The following is an 8847-nucleotide window of genomic DNA, read 5'->3' as shown; positions in this document are numbered from 1 at the left end:
ATTATTATACTTAATATTTATACTGCAATATAAGCATATATATAAAGCCTCAGTTGTAAAGCTTGAATATTATATGCAAGAGATATGTCCTAAAGAAACAATGAAGCTTCTCCATGTCAAAGCTGCCGTTGTCTAAAGGTTCTTACGTACCAATCATAATGAAGTCCGGACTTATGTTTGTGTCCAGGAAGCTCTTTTCATGAACAATCTTTGTTTGTGTTTGTATTCTAGCTGTAAATTGTTACATGCCAAAGTTGGAACAAAAAAATAATAATAATAATAATAAAAATACAACCGTTATTATCAAGCTCCACTCTAGAGAGGTAAAAAACAATCTCATAATTGCCAATAGCTGTAAATTGTTACATGTAACACTTGTATTGAACCACATGACTCAAGTACACATGTAAGACCCTATGTTTTAGTACATAGTATCTGATATCAACCTCAGTTGTTTATTATGCTACAACAAAACAAAGTTCTAGCCCACTACCAAACATCAAAAAGAAAATACATTGCTGCATATGTGTAGTATTGTAGTTCCACAAGAGAGCTTTCCTTTTTTGTTGAGCAAGCCAATCAAAAGCTTTAGTCAACTGAAACTGGTTGCATGTTTTCAGCTTCTTTCCTCAAGCTTTAGTCAACTGAAACTGGTTGCATGTTTTCAGCTTCTTTCCTCAGCTCTTGAAACAGGACAGATGACAAGTATCGCTCCCCAAAACTTGGATGAATAGTCTGAAATTCAAACAATCAACAGCCATTTATGGGCATTAATACTTGAATCAAATTGGTTACATAAGAAAATAAACACTAGAGATGTCGATAATAAAGAACACCATTTGCTTGTGCTTATTGAATTAGAAGCTTTTTCACAACCAAAACTGGTGATGTGTCGAGAAATGAATTTTGGAAACAGAATTATTTTTTCAGAATATAACCTTATTCACATTTCATGTATAAATCTTGTGAATTAAAGAAGAATAAGATAATAGACAAATAAAGTTGATCTTTATAATTTGTTTGCATATCCTGAAGCTATCTTATGCAAAATCAATTGGCTCTGATGAAAATAGTTTAAGGGTATTAATCATAACATGATACAAACCAAATGGAATTAGAATATATGTTTCTCTTATTACCACAATAAGTTTGCCCTTGTTCTCTGGAATATTAGCGAGTCTGAGTGTTGCAATTGTATTGGCTCCAGATGATATTCCTACTTGCATTAACCAGGACGATCAAAGTTATAAAAATGCGTAATAGCATTCTAGATATCATCTTGTTGGGTCCATCTGGGGGTACTAAAAAGATGTTACTGAAGCACAGAAAACGTTCTCCAGTAGCATCAGCTGATATAATTAAGTTGTGAGCACCCATGAAAGTGTAGAGATAGATATGCTTCAAAGAGTTATTTAAGTAATTACCATAAGTCCCTCCTTCAACGCTAATTTCCTGGCCATATTTACTGCATCTTCGCTACTAACCTACCAGATAAGTTTCAACATGACAATTAGGGAAAACCAAAACTATTAGCAAGAATACTATATTCTTTTTAAAATCTTTCTGTCATTGCTAACAACATCATCAACAACACTTACCTCAAGAACTTTTTCCATTACATCCATGTCCAAAATATCTGGTTTGAACCCAACCCCATTGCCAGTAATCTGATGAGGACCTGATTCAAAATTTCAACAATATTAGTGTTTAACTTCTCTTACCAAGACAATGTTATCTACAAAGGCATAGATAAACTTGAAAGTTACAAAGTCTGTATCTTCATTACTTTTATAGTCTTCCATTATTAGATATCAGCTGGACGAAAAAAAGATAAATTTGAAAATTTTCCAACTTTGTTCTCTTCAGAGGTTATAAAAAAAAGGAACTAGATAAGAAAGAAAATAGCATGAATTTTACCTGGTTTACCACCATTCAATACGTTACTTTCTGCAGGTTCTACTCCATATATCTACAAGAAATCAACTAAAATATTAACAAGGAATGAAACAGAATTATAAGGGTGAATATGGGCAAATCATGAATCATTACCTTTACATTAGGATTTTGGGATTTAAGGTACTGTCCGACCCCAAAGACAGTGCCTCCACTACCAATTACCATGACAAAAATGTCAACTTGTCCATAAGTATCTTCCCATATCTCAAGACCTGTAGTTTCAAAATGCACCTGTTTTCCATTTTGAGGTCAATCACATATCCACCATCCACTAAGCAGGAGAGGATGAATAATGTATATACCAGATTCGAATTGATTCTAAACTATATATAATTTAAGATAATTATGTAGCATAGAAAATTTTATCCTACATGATGCCAATAAAGACTTTTCAGTTACAGAAGAAAATTAAAGGCAGGATAACTACCAAGGTGTTGGCAGGATTTGAAAATTGCTGGAGCATGAAAGCATTTGGTGTAGATTCCAAAAGATCATATGCCTTCTTAACTATTCCCCCCATCCCCTTGGTGGGATCAGTGAGAATTAAATCAGCTTAAATGCTCTTATAGTTACCCTCCTCTCCAAGCTTGTGTAAGAGGGCATGGTTAGAACCGTTTTGTATCCTTTGAGGGCTAAGATAAATGCCATACTGATCCCCATATTTCCTGATGTGGGCTCTATCAAAGTTATCTAACATAACATTTATACTAAATTAGACAAACCTGAAGCTGCAGTATAAGTTTAAGACAAAAATATCTTATAACAAGGGAAAAATAAATAGATCACTAAGTTAAGTATTCAGCTAACCTTCCCAGGGTAATTAAGTTTTTCTTTTCAGCATCCACAATCATGGCATGTGCTGCTCTATGAACAGAAATAAAAAAAACAATTATACATTTTAATTATAAAAATGTAGTCAGTAATGTGTGTTTTAAACTGTAATAGCAAGAAATATATGCTAGTAAATCTATCATTATGAGGAAGAAAGAAGATACCTGTCTTTGATGCTAGCAGTAGGTTGCATCATTTCTTGCTTGACAGCAATATAAGCTCCACAGCCTTCAGTGACTTTGTTAAGATATACAAGAGGAGTTCGGCCAATGAGCTGAAGTTGGTTACAAAAAATAAAAAAAGGGTTTCATTCTATTAGAAAGTGATCACAAGCATTGTTTATATATGAAATTTCCAAAATATCAAAAGATGAATATATTTTTTTTCTTTCAAAGAACTAAACAGGAAAACATAATATTTCATTGCATAAGAAATATTGCTTCAACTAAAACAAATAAGTTATCATGTAAATATGCAGATATTGACATTTGTGAGCATACATTTGATAAGCCACCAAAAAAATAGTGCAAATGAGAAATCTGATCTCTGATTAATCAGCTGAAGCTTCAAATATCCTTTACCACTGTCTTTGTACTCAGGACTGGAGTAGTTTGCAAACTGATACTGCAAAAGAAGACAATCCAATTCACACTTTTAGCTCCATTTCTATGTCAAAGGAGGTGAATTTACAAGAAATGAGAGAGAGAGTCATTCCTAGATTTCAGGGGCATTATAGTCATTTTCTATGTTCTAATGGTATTTTGATCATTTTGTAGGTTGCAATGGTATTTTTTTTTTTTAAATGTTAGAGGGAATTGAAGGAGTTTTGGTCATTTTTTAGGTACTAAGGGTAGGGGTGTGTAGTGAAATTGCCAACCCACCAAAATCGACCCGACCCGACCCAACCCAACCCACTAGGTTAGGTCAATTCTTAGGAGATGGTGGGTTGGGTTGGGTCATGATTTTTTTTTTTTTTTTTTTAACAGTGAGTCGGGTTAGGTTTGGGTCATGAGATTTACAAACCTGCCTAACCCAACCTAACCCATCTATATTTAATATATTTTTAAATTAAAAAAATATATTATATATATATTTTTGCCCCTCTTCCTAAATAAACCCTGTACATTACACTACTAAGATATGGGAGAATGCATATGTGGTTGGATCTGGACCCTACACTTGGAATGGCTGTGATTGTGAGTAAAGGAAGAGGAAGCATTGGCTAAAAGATCCTATTCTTGGTCCGTGCCAAATGCATGACTACTTTGGGAAGAAAGTAAGATATGCACCTAACATGGGACTCAAGTACTCACGAAAAAGGAGATAGTGACTTTCTAAGGTCAGCAACTATAGGGACACCCCTTATTGGTTGAATGCATGTTGGACTACCTTAGAGACACATGTATCATTTACAGTACTCCTGATGTCTCTCTCAATGTCCATGACTTGTTTCCCAAGCAGTGGCAAAATCACCTACCCACAGGTCTCAGTGCCACGTTGGCATAATCTCTATCCTCTAGTCAACTTTCCATATCACAACTATGGAAAGGTCCAAAATAGAGAAATGATGACTTGACACCTATCTTTGTACTTAGCCATATTCCTCAAATTATAAGAGGAACATTAAGCTATATTTTAGGGTAAAAACCCTAGTAAATATTTGAAGAAGAGAGTAGAAAGTTGATAAGATAGGAAGGTAGAAAACAAGGTCTCTCTTTAAGGAAGAACACCTTTATTGTACAAGAGTGACCTCTTTTCCCCACATAATACAAATTTGAACAAAGCAAGAACATTCAATTTTTGCTCAAACCGTGGTTTTTCATCCCTTTTCCTAGGGTTTTCCATGTACATCTTGTGTCCTTTTTACGTTCTTGCTATCACTTTCTTCTTCTCTAACATGTGTCATGTCAAAGCAAGCATCCTTGTCACTTAAAACTTTTTCATGTAAATATACTATTAGATAACTTATTTTATTCTTTTATATAAGCTCAAATCTAACTTGCACATATAAAACCCAAACCCTAAGTTTATCTTATATAGTTTGTGTTTGTTTGCCGTTATGTTTATGATTATTTGGTTATAAATTTTCTTTTAATTGTAGTGGTGTTGTTCTAATGCTTAATTTAATTATAATGGGGAAAAAAAAAAGTTGTCCAACCCATGAGTTCAACCAACCCAACCCGACCCACGTGGGTTGGGTTGGGTTAAGTTGAACCCTTATAATGGGCTAGGTTGGATTTTTTTTTAACCCGAAATGACCCACTTAACACAACCCGTTTAACTCGTATAACAAATAAATATTCATTTTTTTTTAGATTTGTCAAATACCTTTTATATCCTACATATATTTTAAATTTAAAAAGAAAAATGAGTAATTACAAAAACTTACTAGGGATATAATTGGAAATTGAAACTTTACAAACCCTAGATCTCTAAACCCTACAAACCCTAAATTATTTCTAGATGGATGTTATATTTAATATTATGCAGGTTGAAATGGGTTATGTTACATTCATATCAACCCAACATGACTCGTTTATTAAGCGTGTCAAATGGGTTGGGTCAAGTCAACCCATCTTATTAACAGATCGGGTTAGGGTTAAAGGATCATGACACGATTATTAAATGGGTCGGGTTATGGTTGAGTCATTTAGTCAAATACCCTTATCTCAACACGACACAAACCCGACACGCTAACCCGAATTGACTCTTTGTTAAATTTCTAAGGGTATTTTTAGATATTCTCTATGTATAGGGACCATTATGGTCATTTTCTTTTGTAAGGGCATTATGGTCATTTTTTTTTTGTAAGGGTAGTTTGGTCATATTTTAGTTTTGTGGTTATTTTAGTAATTTTTTTTTTAGATTTTATGGTAATTTCAGTCATTTTTTAAGTTTCAAGATTATTTGGTCAATTTTGTTTGTTTTAAGGGTGTTTTGGTCATTTCTTAGTTTTCATGGTTATTTCGGTCATATTTTGGGTTTTTTTTGGTAAGTAGTTTTTATTATTATTATTTTATTTATTTTAGTTTCAGGGTTATTTTGTCATTTTTTAGGTTCTAAGGGTATTTTGGTCATTTTTTAGGTTTCATCGGTATTATGGTAATTGGTGAGAAAAAAAAAAAGGGAATCATTGAATGTAACAAAAGTACCACCGAATGTGAGAATAGTATGGTCAAATGTGATGTTAGTATTACCTAATGTAATAATAGAACCATCATTTGCAAGAAAAGAATAATTGAATCACCAAACGTGACAAAAGTATAGTCACATGTGATTTTTGGTACTGCACAATTTGAAAATGGTACCATTAAATGTCAGAAAAAATACGAGTACAACCGAACGTGGCAAAGGTACAGTTTTGTCTATTTTGGCACACTTAATAAAATTGAGAAAAGAGAGGTTTGGTTAAGGGTACATATTCGAAATCATAATTTAAATTTATATAGATGACAAAAAGTAATATTGTATTTTAATTGTTTAATTTAATGATTTGAGGTATCTGCCAAAGGCCTTGTAACTGAATTGACACTTCCTCATGCACAAAGTGTTTGGGGGTTTAGGAAGAAAAGAGTTCGAACTGCAGGTTAGAAGCATGTTGTAATTATCTCTAAAAAAAAAAAGATTTGTTGTATATTTTTTTATGTTCTTTTTTCCCTTCTTACCTGATATTAATATTTTAGTTTTTGAGTGAATTACACATTTTTAGTGTTTTGATTGTTATAATTTGAATTTGAAGGCAAATTTCTAAGTCACACAGAAATTAGGAGATTACTATAACTATGATTGTCTTAAGCTTTTAAATGATTCACTTGAGCGTGAAAGCTTTTTTCTACTAACATATGAAGCTCATCTTGCATCTTGAAGTTAAGCACTAGCAACTAAGGATTCTTTGAAAATTTATTTTAATACAAAACAAGAAAAAGGAAAGGGAGAGTTAAAACCATTGCACTATTCGTAAGCTCAAGTGTGCAATCTCAGGTGGAAAATCTGCTACTGATTGTGTGAAAAAAAAAATCCACAACTATTGTAGGAATGTGAGAATAGCACATGAGAGAACAATTAGTACCTAAATATAAATAATTACTACTAAGAGAAGATTACTGTGAAACAAATCATATTTTGCTATCATTTCTAGTAAATTTTTTATATAAGTACAATCAACCTGAAGTTATTAACCGAATAGAAAATTAAAAGGGATAAAGGATTCAAAACATTGTTTTTCCAGTACTAATCACACGTAAGTAGTGACAGTTTATGGCAATTACAACAAATATTCTGTTACATTGAAGCTCCAACTTCATCTGAATTCACTGCAACTCCATTAGGGGCATCATCTCCATGAAGCTGAGTAGAAACATCATCTATGGCTGAATTCAACTAAGCCATCTTCTCCGTTAATATTTTGCGGGTTCTCTGTAGTCATCACACCACTAATGCAATATCAATGCATTGCAAACAAAAAAAAAAAAAAAAAAAAAAAAAAAAAAAAAAAAAAAAAGATAACTAAAACAATATCAATAATAGTTAAAAGAGGATGAAAATACAAGTAAACACAAACAATTTGTACAGTGTTTTTTTTTTCTTGAAGCACAATTCATAAAGCTTACTTATAGATACAAACCATTATATTTTTCTTGTTTGTCTTATGACAACCAACCATAAGTAGGCCTTTATTTGTAACCAAAAAGACTTTACTTTCAAAGCTGAACACATTAACAAACATGCATACACACAAAATGAATAATTTAAAGGATTGCGAATGCAGGAACAGCTTCTCACCTCCAAAGCTTTCTCCTTATCATATATAAATTTTGGCAACTTCCTCAGCAGATCTTTTCTGTCAGCTCCAGCAAGTGCCTTGCTTATCTGCAAAAACTAAACTAATCAGTACTTCAACCTAAAAACATTTTGAAAAATAAATAAATAAACAATACATCTGAGCTGTTAATTGTACGAACAGTATATAAATCACATCAATAGCCCAAAAGTGAATCAATAGCCCAATACTTACTGATGCATCACATGGCTGTTTAATTAGGCCAAATAATTACATACATTTACATATTTCTTGATACGATGACTTTAAATGAAATATTTTTACTCTATAGGCTCAAAAATGTGACAAAAACACATGTATTACTCCAATTAATTAGAACCTAAGGAGACAGATGCACAACATTCTCATTACAAAGCCACTAACAAAGATACTTGCACAATTTGGTTTTCCATCAAATAAACCAGATTTTAGATCATTAAAGTGTCAAAACGAACACATACACCACTCTACTTAATTGATAACCTAGGGAAACACAGACACCCAAGACCAAATAAGTTGGATTTCAATAGGTATATTTTCTCAAACATCTTCAGTGCATTTCACAACTCAAACCACAGCAGTAACATAGGGAATGAGAAAAAACTGATCCATTGTGACAAACTTCAAACTAAGAAATTATTATCAAGCTAAGAATCATAGTTATGTTTCAGTGAAAGAAACTAAGGAATAAGAAATGGATACTCTTAGGCAAAGAAATTTGGATCAGAGGAAAAAATCATAGATTTAGTATCAACATTTCCAAAATGCCAAAGCTAAGAGACCCATACACACAACAATTACAAGAAAACCCATATTCATTCAATCACAACAGATTCAGCCATATTGCAAAGCCCCAATTTTCAAACTCAAGCAAAACCATCAAGCTTTACACTCAACAAGAAAACCCATTAATCAAGCTAATAAAAAAAAGTCCAATTTCCATACACATAGCATCACATTTTAGCATAAAAATCCAAAAAAAAGGCAGAATACAGAGAGATAAACTAAAACTCTATAAAGCACTTCAACAAACATCTTCAATGCCCACCCAAAAACCAACTTTTAAAATGCCAATAATAACAGTTATTGCTAATACCAAAAATCCAAACAAGAAAACCCATTCATCAAGCTAATCAAAACTTTAAAAAAATGTTATTCATCAAACTAATAAAAAAAGGAAACAAAATGGGTGTCAAAGGGGTTTCAGTCTTGTCTAAAAGGCAAAAAAAAATTGAAAAAAA

The 8847-nt window shown here is 32.4% G+C and overlaps 1 pseudogene; it reads right to left on the bottom strand.

Moving 5' to 3' along the window:
- Positions 1 to 621: 621 nt before the first annotated feature.
- Positions 622 to 3069, bottom strand: LOC115981909 (annotated as a pseudogene).
- Positions 3070 to 8847: the final 5778 nt, after the last annotated feature.

Source organism: Quercus lobata, chromosome 3 (genome assembly GCF_001633185.2).
Source record: "Quercus lobata isolate SW786 chromosome 3, ValleyOak3.0 Primary Assembly, whole genome shotgun sequence".
NCBI lineage: Eukaryota > Viridiplantae > Streptophyta > Magnoliopsida > Fagales > Fagaceae > Quercus > Quercus lobata.
Note: the sequence above shows the minus strand (reverse complement) of the source record. Positions and strands in the feature narration are given on the sequence as shown.